General features: G+C 39.8%; 1 pseudogene; it reads right to left on the bottom strand.

Annotated features, from left to right (window-relative positions):
• Positions 1–1,742: 1,742 nt before the first annotated feature.
• On the bottom strand, positions 1,743–15,817 carry LOC118021311 (annotated as a pseudogene).
• Between the last annotated feature and the right edge of the window lie 2,212 nt (positions 15,818–18,029).

Consider the following 18,029-nt stretch of genomic DNA (forward strand, 5'->3'; position numbering starts at 1 on the left):
TCTTTTAGTACCTACTCTATAAAACACTACTTTATTTTTTCATCTTTATACTACCTTTATTCTCAATGAGTGCCCCAATCTCTTTCATGTTCAGACAATCCAAACCCTTAGTAATTTTTATTTTTATTTTTAAATTTTACCTCCTTTCAGCCTTTATATGTCTGGATGAGAGAGGCCAGTTTTGCCGGAGTCCAGCTCCAGCCGGGGTGGGTCTCTTGTAGGAAAGGACGGCGTTGGTGAATGAGGAGACACAGACATAGGATCAGGTTGCAAGCATCTCCTCCTGACAGCCTCGGAGGAACTTTATTTATATGTTAGAATATTTTTGTTTTTCCATACTTTCGTAACATGTGATTATTTTTTTTTTTACAATTTATCGAGATAATCTTAGATCATTCTCTGGATTACAGACATAGACTTCTTTCATTTTTCCTTTGTAATGATTATCATGACCTTTATTGATTTCTGCTTATTGACTTTCGCTAAAACTAAAAAACAGTATGCAAAGAGAAAGGTGCTAGACAGAGCGTGACCATCTTGTTATTTTGTTCTATAGAAACTAATTCTTCGGGGTGCCTGGGTGGCTCAGATGGTTAAGCGTCTGCCTTCGGCTCGGGTCATGATCCCAGGGTCCTGGGATCAAGTCCCGCATCGGGCTCCCGGCTCGGCAGAGAGCCTGCTTCTCCCTCTGACCCTCTCCCCTCTCATGCTGTTTCTCTCTCGCTCACTCTCTAAAAAATAAATAAATAAAATCTTAAAAAAAAAAAAAAAAGAAACTAATTCTTTGTGGAATTAGTTTCATTATGATTGCTTAGATAGGCGTAACTAAGATGAGTAGTCACTTTATCATGAAACCCCAGAAATATTCCCACAATTATAAAGATTGCCATAAACAAAATGAAAGAGAATAGCAGGAGCCAGCTGTGGAGTCTCCTGTTTTTCAGGATCGTCCCCCATACTTGGACCTTGTCAAACAGCATGAGTAGCTTGGCTTGCGCCACAGTTTCTTTGAGGATATTACTCTGCAAGTCCATTCATCCCTACTTAAGTCAAGTCTTCAAAGAAATGGAACCCCATTGCCAAATATTTACTTGTTCACCCTTCTCTGTCTTGGGTCTGTCTTAATTCACCTTTACTGTTTTGTGGCTTAAGGTCCAGATAGAAAGGTAGGTAAATTATCTGCAAGTGTTCTACACGTGGGGAGATGTATCAGGTAGAAGTTGTTGATTGCAAGCAACAGACTAATAAAACATGTATGTGTTAGAAGACTTTGCTCACCAGGTTTCAGAAGGCACAGAATCAGGGCTGTTTCCGGATCTCTGTAGCGGTCTTAGGAGGGTGCTGTGGAGACATTTTGCTTCATGTATTTGAGAGATGAATATGTTAACGTATTGTGGCAATGGCTTCATCTTAACATTTAAGTGTAAGTTAAAAGACCAAAAGGAGCCAAAAATCCAAATAAAAAAAGAACTTAACACACAGAAAAGAACCTACCACTCATATTTTTGGAAGGTAACTTGACTGTATATTTATAGCTAGGAAAATGATCATGTCCTCTGATCAGTAATCTTAATCTTATAAAATTTAAAAAAAATGTTTGTTAGTTATTAAGCTTATACTTTTGGCAAATTTTCAGAATGCATTTAACTTTGACTTTCATTTGGAGAATACTTTCAGAAATTATGATTCTGTAGAATTGCGATTTTTTTTGGGGGGGGGGAATAAGAACCAAGTTTATTTGTTCATTTCTTCAGGTTGAAGTATTCCTCGATGACATCCTTCACCTGAGACTCTTTGCCATAGTTCGTAACCACCACACAACTGCAACCAACCACTTTACGGGGTTTTCCCTCTCTGTCAATTTTACAGAGGCCTACCCATTCCCCTAGTTGTCATCAACCTTGATTAGGTTGATTTGGTGTTCAGCACAAGGGCCTCCACCAACTTGACATACATAGGCTCATCACAGTTGGATGCAAGCACACAAAGACGGGCTTTGTCTAAGGCTTTGGCAGCTTCGTGAATTCCACGTGCTAGGCCATCGTGGACAAGGGCCATCTTCAGCACCTCTTGTAAAGCAGTATTAACGTCCATTACACCTCTGGCAGCAATGCCTTCCTCCGCCTGGCAGTGGATTGCAAGTGTAGCCAAAGTCTTGACTGCGCGCGACCTTCTGCCTGCACGCGACCTTCTGCCTCCGCGCAACTCGTTGGCGGCAGGGAAAGAGCTGGAATTGCAAATTTAATCAGTATTTCAGAATATTTCTTGGATAGCTTTGTGCCTGCCCATGAGATTTAACACTCTCAATCAAATCTGTGACTTAGAGTTGCAGCAATACCTAAAGATGTACAGTCCGAGTCAGTGTTTAGGCAGAAAACCTTAATTCACAAAGGGCTGCGTTAAAGCCAGTTCCCTGAATCTGAGACTCACAGACATACCTCTGCCTTCAGCTAAGTGCACTTTAAACTTGGAATTGGAATCAGACTTAGCACCAAGTCTTATGAAGTGAAAGGTCAGCTATTTAATGGTATAGTTTTAATTAAATGATAATGGCTCTTTGTGTTATATAAAAAGAAAGTAAGCAAGTTCCAAAATGGAAGACTGAATAACTAATTCTAATGGGGAGATCAGACTTAGGAACACAGACAGCAAAGTTCTTATTAATTACTTTTTTTAATGAAAATTTATTTTGTTCCATTGGCCTCTGCATTAACTTTTATAATGGAGTGTATTTCCTATATTTATGTTTGGATTTTAATTACAGCAGATGTTGCTGAGTCATCTTACCCAGAATGTGGAAAACAGAACAGGAATACTGAAGACATATTGCTATTGGAAGTTAAGATAAACTGTAGTGATCATGAAAACTTGCTTTTCAGTATTCACTATTTTAGAAACAAATTTTTAAGTTAGATATCATATTAATTCAGAGTCAAAGTTATTTTTCCTTCAATATTGGCCATTTCCATCTCAAAACTGACAATGCTTCTCATTTCTGTAGATAGGGTTATAAATGTTCATTATTCAGTTTATGGTTACTATGGTTAATTTAAATCATAGGGACCAGAGCGACTTTGTGAAGATTCTCATGAAAGCAAAAGTAAAGACTGAGTCATCAGCAAAGCTAATGTGCACGGGAACAGGCGGATGCACTGTGTGAGTCTGTGTGAGTCTGCTTCCCTCTTTTCTTTTCTTTTTTTTTTTTTTTGCTTCCCTCTTTTCAACGTTGATCTACCGACCGCCTCCCTTTACTTCTCAATTTCACCTTATATAAAAACTTGAAATCTGCCTTTTAGCCAAATTACTCTCTTGAAAATGTTCTGAGAAATCCAATGATTTTCTAATTGCTAGTGCCATGGATTTTTAATACATTTTTAACTGCAGTTTAACATAACATGTTGAAAAATGCACAGATCATAACTGTACATCTCAATGAATCCTCTCCTCTAAAGGCAACCACTGTCCTTCCCTTTATGGTTTAGTTTTGCCTGAGTTTTGAACTTTATGTAGACACAATCACACAGTTCTCTCTTTCTGGCTTCTTTGTTCCACACTGTATTTTTAAAGTTCTTCTAAATTGTTAGATGGAGGTATTTATTTTCATTTCTGTACAGTGTTCTATTACAGAATATATCATAATTTATCCATTTTACTGGCAATTTGAGTTATAGCCAAGTTTTGGTCATTTTGAATGCTTCCGTGGACACTTTGGCACGCATATTTCTTTTGAGTTATATATTTAGGGGTGGACTGCTATTCCATAGGATGAATATTCCAACTTTCGTAGATGATGCCAAGAATTTTCTCAAAGTGGTGATAATAATTTAATTCCTCCACCAATAACGTATGAGGCTTTTCATTACACAAACATGTTATTTTGAGTCTTGAATTTAACTTTTGGTAGGTGATTAGTGCTATCTCATTGCATTTTTTATTTGCGTTTCCTGGATTACCGATAAAACTTGTCACTTTTCACAAGTCTGTTGTTTGGATTTCTTCTTTTGTGCAGTACTGGTTCAGGGCTCCTGCTCATTTTTTTTTGTTTTTAATGCATTGTTTTTTCTTACTGATTTGTAGTTTTATATATACACATATCTCCTCTCGGTCTGTGGCTTGACTTTTTACTGTTTTAACTGTGTCTTTTGATGAACATACATTTTTAATTTCAATCAAATCAAATTTGTCAGTTTTTTCTTTTACTGTTACTGTTAAGTGTGCAGGTCTGCCTTGTGTGAATAGAGGTCTCAGTTCTTGGATTCCCCACGAAAAGATTTAAGTGAGGATCTGCAATCAGATAAAGACAGCCAGAAGGAAAGTAGCAAGCACAAAGCAGTTTATTAAAGCAAATGTACACTCTCCAGGTGGGAGAACAAGCAGGTTTGCCAGGTAGAACCAGCCCCTAGGTTGTTTTGGGATTGGATGTTATTGCATCTTTCTGAGCTGGGAGGAGCTGGGAGGTACAGTGGGGTGGTCTCTTATGGAGGCTGCTTCCACCCATTGTCAGCCATTGACAAAGTTTGTATTGCAATTGTCATGGCCGCTGTACATCTCAATGAAGCCCCCTTTCTCAAATGTATTGAGAGATGTAAAGCCCCCCTAATGCAAATGTATTATAATGAGTCTAAGGGTTACCTGGGCAGAGGTAGAAGGGGAGAGCACATGCTCTGCTCCTATGGCTCTTGGTCTGTCAGCCCTAAGGTCTTGGAAGCCACAGGGTGGGGATGTTGTGCCCCTGGGGTTCTATTTATCACCAGCCTTGCCTCCAGCTCAGATCTCTATCATTCCCCTTGGAGAACTTGGGATTCTGCCTCCCGTGTTCCTTCCACTGCTCACAGCTAGCTTCTACCTAACATCAGTACTCTTTACATTTTCTCATCCTGAAGGCATGAGAGTATTTCCTATATCGTCTCCTAAATGTTTTACTGATTTATCTTTTACAAATCACTTTTGGACATTGTAGAATTAGAGATCAAGTCAAACAAGGCTTGTAGGGGTGTTATCTGGGAAAAGTGGAGATCTTCAGTTTGATATAAATGGTTCCAAATCAAGGGCTCAAACAGTTTTTACTGGGAAAAAAAATTATATAGTCTCAGGTTCAGAAGAAGGGAGATATAAATAGCATTTTTCGGGACAATGATGATTGTTCATCCTGGCATCGGTGGGCTTTGTGATTTGCCACTAATTGGATTGCAGTTTCCTGAGTGTGCTAAGCAATGAATTGCTTTGGGATGTGAGGAATGAAAGCCCAGCTTCCCTGAAGACCATCAGGTGGAGCAGCATACCTCATTTTGAGGAAGGGCTTTGAAATCCTTCCTTGTAGGGACAGCAGTACATTTCAGCTAAAAGAAATAGATGTTTGGAGAAATCATAGTGCTGTTTTTTTCATAGTTGGATTTTTATCTGAATTCTGGTGTGTTTGTTACTGAATAGAAAATGAAATATGAGCCATTTAACTGAAAGAAAAAAGTATCAAGGAAATCAGCTTCATAATTACTTAAAATGGTATCTATTCTACAATTGTTCCTTTTTTTTAAAAAAAAATAACTCCTATCTTACACTTCCCAATTAGCAGTATTTTCATGGAGTAGCTAACAAATGAAATAAAACTATAGATATGGAGACAAATGCACTGGTTCCTCTTGCCTTGTTAAATTGGTTTCCAAACAAAATGGTTTCAGTACTCTTAGTTGAAGAAATTATTAATGATGAGAGTAGTCGGGATTTCTGGAAAGGGGCAAGACTTGAATTGAGTCATGAATACGTATGATTTTAGTCATTTGAAAGGACTTGAGTGAAGGAATCACAGCAATGTGAATGGCATGGGTTGGGCTAGATCCTTGTTGGGTGGGAGATAGCAGGAGAATTTTTGAATTTAAGTGAGGCCTGATTTGGAAGGCGTTGAAAAGGAGGCAGAGGTGTGTGCGTTTGAAGTGTCCGGAAACGTGGGAAACTGTTGGAGAAATTGAAGAGTGATGAAAACCACGTTCCAGAAGGGCTAACTGTATGGTGGTGATTCTGTGGAGGGCCGGCCAGCTGAGGGTCTACATGGTCAGGTAGAATGGGCAGGTGCTTTCGAATCAGAAAAGCCTAGCTGTGCTCCGTGCTGTACCAGCTAGCCTCTCTGAGCCTCCATCTTCTTGTGTTAGTCAGTAATCATTTGCTGGCAAGTGACTGAATCTCAATTCAGTCTAGGCTTAAAAACAAAATCTATTGGACAATTACTGGATTGACTGCCAAAGCAGAGGGATTGCGGAACAGCCAAGCCTGGGGAAAACATAAACTGAGGCAGCCGGGGGGCACTCAGGAAATGGAGCTAGAGATTTCTCTTTTCCTCTGTGGGGAAGGGCAGGGTACAGGGTAGCTTTCACTTTTCGCACAACCACAGTACTGGAGGGGGCTACTGGTCACTGCGTGCTCACTCTCTCTTCCCAGTTTCTCTAACAGAGAGAAAGGACTCTTTTCTTGGCTAGAGTGATTAAATTCTGAGAGAAGAATTTATGACCTAGCTTAGGATCTTAGGCAGGTTCCTCAACCTCTCTGTGCCTCCGTCGCCTCATCTGATAAATGAGAAAAGTACTGGGACCTGTCATAGGGTTGTTGTGAGGATGAAATGCCTTCAAATGTTTACAACATTGGGAATGATTGCCAGCACGAAACTGCTGTGGTGGTGGTGTCACTGCTGTTGGGGATGCCCTGGACCATCCCTGTGCCAGGAGTGTGTGGTTTCATGGTTGACCCCAACGTGCCTGGGAGGAGGGGGAAGGGCACTGTCATCCATACCATGAAATTGGGTGGGGAAGGGGCAATGCCCCACAGAATGGTGAGGGGAAGCCAAGGGCTGCCAGGCAGACAAAAATAATAGCTTTCCTCCATTTCTCATTTGTAAAAGCTTTGCAACTGAGTTGCAGTGCTACTGTTGAGAATTAATAAAAATGTATGTGAAGTGCCTGTCACACGGCAAGTCTGTAAGATACGTTTGCACATGAATAAAACCAGGGCCTGGGCTGGATACCAGTAAGGGGAAGTAATGGAATGAATATTGGAAGGAAAATCTGATGGACTTGGATTGGTGTGTGGATTGTGTTGATGGTGGACGGGGGCAATCACTTCAGCTGTTTTGCCTTTTGGCTGCGCCTTATGACAAAGAGCAGTTGTATACACAGACGTTCCCATTAAACATATGGGTTTTGGGGGCGCCTGGGTGGCTCAGTCAGTTAAGCGTCTGCCTTTGGCTCAGGTCATGATCCTGGAGTGCTGGGATGGAGTCCCAGTCAGGTTCCCTGCTCAGTGGGGAGTCTGCTTGTCCCTCTCCCTCTGCCTCTCCCCTCACTTGTTCTCTCTCTTAAATAAGTAAATAAAATCTTAATACAAACAAACAAACAAACTCTGAGTTTTGTTAGTTCCTCCCGTGGGTGGGAGGGTTGCTCAGAGGGTGGGAGGTGTATCTTGCAGTCTCTGCAGCTTGGTGCTATTCAGTCCATGCTAATAGAGATTAAGGTCTCAGCATCCTGCAGGTCCTCTAGCACCCTGGGTTATGCTTCCTTCAAACAGAAAGAGTGACGTCTTCAGTCATCAGTCCCAGCAGAGAAAGCAGTGTGCATGGCTGGCCAGAGAGATATTGCTAATTTGTGGCAGAGGAGTCTCCCTTTCTATGAGGCTAAGAGGGTATTGTGGCTCTTACCAGTGCTACCGGATGATCCGGTCATTTACTCCTTTCTTCATACTAACGTTCACATTATTCAAAATCCAAACCAACATTTATAGCATCATATTCCATTGTTCATAATTTTGGGCTATAGGCTTCCACTGATTAAATTACTACTGTAGTGGTCGTTTTTTTTTTTTTTAAATCCATTATATGGTGAATTGAAAAGGAGAATCAGATGTAAAAGAGATCATCTCAGACCTTCCCCAGGCTCAGAAATGAGAGAGAGGCATGAGTCAGGGATAATTCCAGGTTTTTAAAGCTTCAGCTAAGAGGTGGGAAAATATGTTTTCATTTCAAACTCTTTGGAATGTTCAAGTAAACACACCCTCAAAGATCTTTTTGTGTATAATGTCCTCAAAATGAGCACGAAAAACTACAAATTCCAGCAAAACAGCATTGTGACATTGCTCTGAAAAGATTTTGTGAAAGGAGTTGTGTAAAGATTTAATCGACATAGATTATCCCTGCAGGAAAGAAAAAGCCTGGGAAGAGAAAGAGGCAGAGAAAATGGAACTTCTGATCTGTCCTACAAGTGCATAGCAGACCAGAGGGGTTCAAAGAGAGGAGATTGGGAACAAAACGCGGAAGGTAAAATGCAGGGGGTAGAAAGAGAGTCTGCAGAGGGCTCTGTAAAACAGGAGGTTCTGAGATCTCTTTGCCTCCAGATGATACTCTCCAATGCGTAGAAAAGTGTGAGAGGGGTTCTTATTTCAGAGTGGTTTATTTGACCTCCTGTTTGGTGCTTATGACATTCATTGACCAGAGCTTTACCTAACTTTTATTATTTCTTATGATCTTCATCATTCCTGGGGCTTCATCATTCCTGCACCCGCCCCTGCAACACACACACCTGTGTCTGTGTGTATAAATGTTATAATTGTGTTAGAGAAGAAACAAAGCAGTGCTGGTCACACGCATTTGTGGTGTGTGCTTATGGAACATATACCTCATTCACTCCTATATCAGTTTCATGTTCACTTTATTATTAATACATCAGTTCATTTTGTACTCTGAGTCTTCTAAATTAGCTAATTGTATTGATCAAATGAATTCATAATCACCAGTCACCGTCCTAATTAATTAATAGCAGCAGGAGCAGTAACAATTTTCTGCCTCTCTAGTGTTTTACAGTTTACAGAGTGCTCTCGCAGATTTATCTTATTTGATAAATGAGCTTGCAGTGCGTGTTGCATCCATTCAACCAGCCCGTTAGGCAGACAAAAATGCCCTCTTTAAGTGAGGGTATCTCTTTTCTCACAACCACAGAGAATGACCTCTGTTCCAAGGCCTATTTTAATAAATGACATGGAGATTTTAGTTATAAATACCGACTAGCTGAAACCAGGAATCTCAGATAAAGATTTATTTCTAGAAATACACATACATTTCCCTAGAATCAGGAAGTAACCAAATTTGACACAGAGAATGTACATAGAATTGAATATAAATTTATAGATATCTGTACCCAGCCCTCCTCTCCTACTTTATAGGGCTTTCTTCCTTTAACATGAATGGCATGGGGCCGTCATTTTTGCTTTCACATGGTAATGGCCAGTATCCCTATTCCACACATGGACCAGCAGCCCCATCCCTTCCCACTTTCCTAGAGATTTGGGGCCCTCCTCCTCATCTCTTGCTTTGAGTTCCTGCTTGCACCAAGCTCTTGATCTCTGTGTCTTGCCTTCTGCAGCTGGTCTCTTCTTTCTGCCCCACATCAACACAAATATGGAACAGTCTGCTTCTCTGCAATCCCACAAAGTTATGCGAACACAAGTCTCTTGCAGTTAGTAGGGTAGTATTGCAGGTTTGGGGACATGGAGGATCTAAGAGGCAAAGGGCAAGGCATCATATCACGGCACAGCAAACAAGACACAAGAGTAATCCTTCTCAAACCTGGTTTATAAGTGGATCACTTGGAGATCTTGTTAAAATACGGATTTGGATCCCGTGCGACTGGGGTGGGGCTTGAGATTTTGCATTTTTTTTTTTTTTAAGTAGGCTCTGTGCCCAGCTTGGAGCCCAGTATGGGACTTGAACTCATGACCCTTAGGTCAAGACCTGAGCTGAGATCAAGAGTCAGACACGTAACGGACGGAGCCACCCAGGCATCCCAAGATTTTGCATCTCTGATAAGCTCCAGGTGCTGCTGCGGCTGCTAGGATAAGAACTCTGCATTTAGAAACTTTGGCGTGCAGCAATCTAACTCTGCTTATCTCATTTTCATTCTCTGCTACGTTGGCATTAAGAACATACTGGAGACCTCAGGCATCCTGCTAGCATTAAGAAAAAAATTGTTTTATAAGTGTATGAGGAAAGGAACTATTTTACTCCATAGAGTTCTGATTTAGGTAAAAAAAAAAAAGTCTCTATTTTCCTCACCTGTAACTGCTGACCTACCCATCATAGCTCTAGCTACTTGAAGGTTCTATTTAACTAGAGTATAAAACCAATATGCATGATAACGAGTCGTCCCCAAACAATATAAAAGAATTGACCTTGATCGAATCAGGAACTCACCAATAGTGAGTGGTTGGTATTGCCAACTCTAAGCATAACCCCGTAGGGGCAGGAATTACATGAAAGGAAAAAGCTCTAGATTAGTGTCATGGTTAAGGGTAGGGGCTGGAGCCAGAGTGCGAGGGTTAGAATCTTAGCTGCCCTGATTAGTAGCTCTGTGGCCTTGGCAGAGCCACTCCATACAGCAGTGGAGGGTGTATAATGGTGCCCACTGGAGTTGGTGGTATACAACTTGCAAGTATATGTATAGCCCTGGACCTTGGGCACCTCTTGAAATTATTCTCTGTCTCTTTTTCCTTATTTGTAAATGGAGGCAATAAATACCAACTTCCTAGAATTGGGGAAAGTTTTACATGACTTCATACTTAGTAAATGTTGAGGACAGAGGCTGGCCTATGGTAAACATTCAGTAAATTCCATGTTGCCATTAATTTTCTTTACGATGTAGGCAAAAGGGCAGTAGGGATTTCCATGAAACAGAAATTTTTTTGTGGCTTTTGAAAGACGTAGGAAATCAAGATTAGAGAGAAAAGAATATTTGATGTATGTCCTTATTATTAATACAACTCTACTGAGAATTAATAAAACAAAATACTTAGACAATTAATAATTTTGACCCCAAATATCCAGCTTCAAGCCTCTTATGTCAGAATGAGGGACAGTCTGTTTGCCTAGGAAGAAATCAGGTCAGGATCAAGAACAGTAGAAGTAGCTAAAGGAGAGAGATGTGGGAAGGCTTTCATTCAACATTATTTGACAAGTATTTATTGAACACAAATGATAGGTGCCAGAGATACAGTGAGGAATGAGATTACAAGGTCTTGCCCTCCAAAACTGATTTATCATTCAGCCAGAAAGGCAGACAGGAAAATAAGCAATTACAGTGTGATGAGTGCTGTAACAGGAAGGACAGGGTGATTGAGGGCAAGCATTTTCTGTTTCAGCCTAGGATTTGCTGTGTTTTTCTGAAAAATTTGAAGGGATATGTTTAAAAACATTTTAATGGTAACAATTGAAAGGGAGGTAAATTGTGACTATAGAATACCCTCATCCTAAGGTTTCCCATGGGTCATGCTCCCCGGGAGCATGTGACTGCCCAGGCCTGCCCTCCATGCTCATACCCTTGGCGTTCCTTCACCTCCCACATGTTAAGGATCAGGTTGGGAAGAGGGTACGTGTGATAATTTCCTGTTGCAGTGAAAGGTAGTTTGGGTTAACTTGGTGAGGGTCCTGTCAAAATAATAGACTATTTGTTCTCTATCAGTGAGATCCCAGAGAAGACAGGGAAATGACCAGAGGTTCCTGAAGAAACTCAGCCAACTAGCTTCATTCTTAGACTTTGTCCTCTTGTTCCTTCACTCTTGGACCAGGTCTTTGCATTTTTCTTTTTCTCCAGAACTCAGGTTGACTATCTCTGGTGCAGGAAGGGATACCCTATGACTTCCCTCTCCACCTCAGCCAGGCTTCCTGTCCCATTCTTGAGTAGACTGTTACCCCTACTTGACTCATATCAGCCTCATTTCAGTTAGAAAAGCTTTCACAGCACTATGACTTAAGACCCCGCCCACAGATTCTCTTAAGTGTTGATCTGTGCATCAGTCATACAAAGAACATTTTCTGTAGCTTTTAAGGAACCAGTACTGAGACTGCATCTATTACAGGCATATCCCAGAGATGTTGCAGGTTTAGTTCCAGACCACTGCAATAAAGTGAATATCACAATAAAGTGGGTTGAATGAAATTTTTGGTTTCCCACTGCATAAAAAAGTAAAAAATGTGCAATAACATCATGTCTAAGAAAATGTATTAGGCTTAATGTAAAATACTTTATTGCTAAAAAATACTAACCATTTGAGCTTTCAGTAGGTCATAAACTTTTTACCAGTGGGGGGGGTCTTCCCTCAGGTTGATGGCTGCTGACTCATCAGGGTGGCGGTTGCTGAAGGTTGGGATGGCTGTGGCAGTTCCTTAAAATAAGACAATATGAAGTTTGCTTCATTGACTGACTCTTACACGAGTAATTTCTCTATAGCCCCCAATGCTGTTTGATAGCATTTTACCCAGAGAAGAACTTCTTTCAAAATTGGGATCTCCTCACAGCCTACTGCTGCTTTGTCAACCAAGTTCATGTAGTATTCTAAATCCTTTGTTGTCATTTCAACAATCTTCACAGCATCTTCACCAGGAGTAGATTCCATCTCAAGAGACCACTTTCCTTGCTCATCCATAAGAAGCCACTCCTCATCCGTTAAAGTGTTATCGTGAGATTGCGGCAAGTTAGTCGTATGTTCAGGCTCCACTTCTTGTTCTGGTTCTCTTGCTATTTCTACCACATCTGCAGTCAGAACACACAGAACATTTATTGATTGAGTTTGCCATTTTATAGGAACATGGTTCATGGTACCCCAAAACAATTACAAGAGTAACATCAAAGATCACTGATCACAGATCACCATAACAAATACAATAATAATGAAAAAGTTTGAAATACTGGGAGAATTACCAAAATGTGACCCAGAGACATGAAGTGACCAAATGCTGTTGGAAAAATGGCGTCGATAGACTTGCATGATGGAGGGTTGCCACAAACCTTCAAATGCAATATCTGTAAGAAAACACAGTATCTGAGAAGTGCAGTAAAGTGGAATGCAATAGAACGAGGCATGCCTGGACATTACTCAGTAAAGATCAGTGTGATTTCTTCCAGAATGTACTGCCAGGCAGGTGATGGTCCTGGAAGGAGTGATAGAGAATCACAGCTGTGAAGCCACCTGCCTCAGCTGCAAGGAAGCTCAGAGCTAAATGTAGTACTCAGGCAGAGGATTATATCACCCTCGCTTTCCTTTTTTCCTATTAACTTAAATCTCTGTCTTAATTTAACCTCCCTGTGTATATATGTATGTGCCTTTTCTATAAGAAGACTGGATTCCATGATGGTAATAGGAAAGTTGTAAATTATACATGTATTTTAAAAATAGTAATATATTTGATAATGTCTCTACCATTTTTCAAGTCACTCAGGCCCAAATCTTGCAATCCTCTCCCCTCCCTTCATTCCCTAAAACTATGTCGCATCAATTTTTTTCTCTCGCAAATCCTGAGAGCCGATTTTTCCTCTATCACCACCACCCCCACTGAAGTTCAGGCTCTCACTATGTTATGCTTAGATTATTCTGCCATCCTCCTGTCACACTCTGAAGTATGTCACCTTAAGTCAAGCCTCAGTATCCACATTCCGTAAGTGCTGCCTTCATCAGGCCACTCCTATGCTCACAAACTTAAACTGATTCTCAGTTTCTTTGCTAAGTTTTATTTTCATTGCCAGGTCCTTGGGCCATAATTGTGTGCCTGTCTGACCTTTCTTCCTTTAACCTCTATTATCCAAACTCCATTCTTGTCTAGCTTGTTTCTTCACTGCCGGATGCCCATCTCCCAACCTTTGCTCATGCATCTCTAACCAAGGATGCTTTCCTTCTCTCCCCTCCTCAGCTGAGATGCCTTTTTCCTTTTTAAGTATTATTTAACAAGTGCCATCAGAGTTTGTCTGAGGGAGAGAATCATCTTTGTTTAGGGAACATGTAAGAACAAAACTTTGATAAGCTGGTTGGGTGAAAAATGGGACCTTAAGGGCATGGGTCAGTAGTGGCTAAGGCAGAAAAATGCCTGCTGGCTCTGCATGAGAGACAGAATGGGAAGGGGAGAGAGCAGTTGTTGGGGGGTGGGTGGCGGCAAGCAGAGGAGAGTAAGGGGTGGTGGTGGCAAGCAACAGGTGGAATGCTTTAAGAACAGGGAAGTTTGATTTTCACTTTGAAATTACTTTCTTTGCTCTAATGGAAGCCCCCTCTTCCATTTTCCCCAACCTTCACTTTCATTTGCTCTCTGCGCACAAGCCTAGTATGAGGGTTTCCTGATAGAAACCACAGAAACGGGTTGTTTCATGTGTGATTCAATGTAGCATAGAACAACTGTTTTCTCTTGAGCTAGATTTCAAGCTCATGGAAGGCAGGAGTTACAATGTATTTCCCTTCAGAATTCTCCACAGGGCCAAGCACAAAGCTGGGCAGTCACATAGCCAGTTTACCAATGATGAAAGTAGGAAAGTTGTACTACTTGAAGTAGACAGCATGAGCAATTCTCAGGTACATTTACAACTGGCACAGTCAGTGGTTAACATACCCACTTGTAAGAGGAAAGTCAAATGTTGTAAAACCTGTTTTTTTAGGAAGTGAGTGTAAATATTCTCATTTATAGCAGAGGTTGGCAAACTTTTTCTGTAAAGGGCCAGATAAAAAATATTTTTGGGGGCACCCGGGTGACTCAGTCATTAAGCGTCTGCCTTCAGATCGGGTCATGATCCTGGGATCGAGCCACACATCGGCTCCCAGCTTTTGCCTCTCCCACTCCCCCTGCTTGTGTTCCCTCTCTCGCTATCTCTCTTTCTGTCAAATAAATAAATAAAATCTTTAAAAAATATATTTTCGGCTTTCTTGGCAATAATGTCTTTGTCATAGCTACTCAACTTCACCCTTGTAATGTGAAAGCAGTCACACACAACAGGTAAAGAAATGATCATGGATGTGTTTCAATAAAACTTTATGGACACTGAAATCTGAATTTCACATACCTTTCACGTCTGATGAAATATTGTTCCTCTTTTGATACTTTACAACAACTTAAAAAATGTAAAAACCATTCTTCATTGGTGGGCTGTATAAAAACTGGTAGTGGGCAGGGCCTTGGTGGGTAAACCCTAATTTAGAGAATCTATCTTGCTTACTTAGGTACTTAACGAAGTAAGCTTTTATTTTTAAAAATCTACATTCCGGGAATTCCATGCATAATTTTGTTTGAAAATAAAGTTTCCCTGCTTTATACAAAGTTTGAGAGCTCTTGGTAATGATTTTAGACCACCATCAAATGCTTTTATTTCCCTTGGGCCATTATCAAAACTATGAAGTGTGCATCAGCACTAGCAACTGTAAATGACTCAGACACATGGGTCGAGAGAGAACACATACAGGGTATGAATACCCAGGCATTTGTATATCAGAGGGCTAAATCACAGAGACTGGGTTTTTTTTTCCCAAATCTGTAGAACAGTTGGAGACTGTTTCAATTAACTACTTAAATGTATGCCCATTTGCATCTTAGCCAGTGTTGGAGGACTAAAAATCTGTCTACATTAAATTTGTGCAACATCCCTGAGCTTGGTGTCTGGTAGCTTTAGGAATATTATGTAAGTTTTTAAGCCAAAATTCAAAAGAATATTTTGGCTTCAGACTGAAAATAATGCAAGGTTGTTGTTTTCTTATAGAAATTCCTAAAGTTAGGGCTTGACTTGCCTAGGGAAGAAATTCATAATTCAGTAGACCCTGTTAGTTTTCCTGAAGCCCAGAAAAGCTTGAGTTTAACTCATATACTTACACCCATCAAACTTTTATTTTTCTTTTCTCCTACTGGGGTCATTTAGCTCTAAAATCTCATTAACCATTCTCATAATGATATCACAATATACTGCAGGGATTATTGTAAACATTAAAAAAACTCATTCTGATAATTCATTTTACATTGATTATACTCCTGACTCACCATGGTTACAACACATTCTGTTCTAAATTTGTCCACAAGGCCTAGAGAAAAACTGAAGATAGAAAAAGATAATGATACCAGGAAAGTGAAAATGCACTTCAGTAAACCCCTGGAAAAGAGGCATAGATATTATCACACCAAATTAATGCAAATGTACTAGGTCCCTCAAGAGAACTAAAGATGACATGATTCATAACCTGATTGCCTCCTGGTATATATCAATATGATTTCCCTTCTTATTGCTATAGTGAATTGTATTTGGAAAAGATAACAATTTCATCTAGTTTAATGGTTTTTCCTTCTATTATGAGTAACATTTAATCTTTTTGTGTTAAATAAAAATGAGTGCAGTTCATAGCACATTTAAGTTAACCAAAACAGTAAAGAAAATTTGAGGAAAGAAAGGAAACAGTTATATTTCTCTTATTAAAACTGTCATTCTTCTAGATTCTTATGGTCCCTAGATGTTCCTCACACTATCACAGTGGTAAAACTATCAGAAAAATGTACTTTATCTTCTAGCAGTATGCATTCAGATCTAGGTGCGTATGTATAAAGTTGAGAATAAATGTTAATTAGAAAAGTTGTGTTTGATTTTCAAGCCATTAGAACCAATACTGACAAAAGAAGGAAATGTAGTTTTTCAACTAGAAGCAAAGTTACCAGAAGGACAGGCAGAAACCAGACAAGTTTGGGCCCCCACTGTGTGTTTTTTTTTTTTTTTTTTTGAAAGCCACTGACTTTATTGATTTAAAAAACTTTACAAGGACAGTGACTATTCTGCCAAAAAAGGAGCCAAATAGCATAAAACAGACCAGTGGGGGCAGGGGGTGAAGGAAGGGCCAGGAATCCACTCGGAAAAGCTGATAATTGTTGACACGAAACTGGGAGGGGAAGAAGGGAGATGCATGCAAGAGCGAGTGTGTATGTGTGTATGGGTGATGGATAATTAGTGTCAGTTCGGTTGTGAAAATCCAAACTGCTTTGTTAATAAGTAAAATTATAATGTGATGGTTGACTTTTTCATCTTTTTCAAGCAGTTAATTTTACTTAGCTACAACCTGTGTAACACAGTGATTGGAAGTGTAAGGTTATGAATGATCATAAATCAAAGAGAGGGAGAAAGACGAGAGAAAAGAAAGTGTCTGATGTTGGCCCCTGGGAATGGTTGGATAATCTTTTCCCCCCAGTGTCGAGTTTTGAAGCTTCCAGTGACTATAAAATTCCCTCAGTTGAAGAGGATGAAAATCAATTTTCATTTTACAAGCTTGTCAGGCAGATTACCAAGCAGCTTGGGGGATTATTTGTTTGTTTGTATTTATGTTTTCAGTCAACACTAGAATTAATTTTAATTGTACATAATTATATTTAAGAGGTTTTATTTTTTTAAGAGGTTTTAAATATTAAAGCCACAGTGCAATGCTTCTGATTACTTTCTTCCCAGTCCCTACCCAGAGCCCTAAGTGGGACAGGTGGGGAAAATAAATGTTTTAAATGTTAAAAATTATTTTAGAAATTCTTTTTTAGTTATTTCTCTATTCAGTCATAGTTGAGACAGGGATCAACAAATTGTGACTCATGGGTCAGATTAGGTCAGCCACCTGTTTTTGTAAGGCCCATGAGCTAAGTATGCTTTTATATTTTTAAATGGTTGAAAGTAATAAAAAGAAGAATAAGATTATCCCAACATTTTTCACTTGAAAATAATATGAAATTCAAATGTCTGTGTTCATACTAAAGTTTATTAGAACATGGTCATGCTAATTCATTAACAAATTGTCTTTTGCTGCTTTTCACTATAACAGTGAGTTAAGTGGTTGAAACAGAGACCTGAGATCCACAAAGCTTAAAATATTTATTATCTGGCTCTGTAGAGAAGGTTTGCCAACCTCTACTCTAGGGTAGTCTTGTCCACAAACTGTGCATATAATTTAAAGAAAGGACAAAGGAAAGAAAAAACCCAGCTATTGACTGACAACAACGAACATACATTGGCAATAGGCAAGTCTGTCTTACTGGTCTGTGAATGCCTGGCCGAGAAGTTGGAATATGGTGAAGGGAATTAGAAGGAAAGAGAGGAGGCTTTATAGTGTTTAGGCCATATCTATTTTTTCTTGTATATAATGAGATTGGAACTGGTTTCAACTTGATCTGTGAAGTTTCACCCTTCTTTACTAGAACACCCACTGGCTCATAAACAACTACAATTGTAAGT

Source organism: Mirounga leonina, unplaced genomic scaffold, assembly GCF_011800145.1.
Source record: "Mirounga leonina isolate KUSES-001 unplaced genomic scaffold, KU_Mleo_1.0 Mir_174, whole genome shotgun sequence".
NCBI lineage: Eukaryota > Metazoa > Chordata > Mammalia > Carnivora > Phocidae > Mirounga > Mirounga leonina.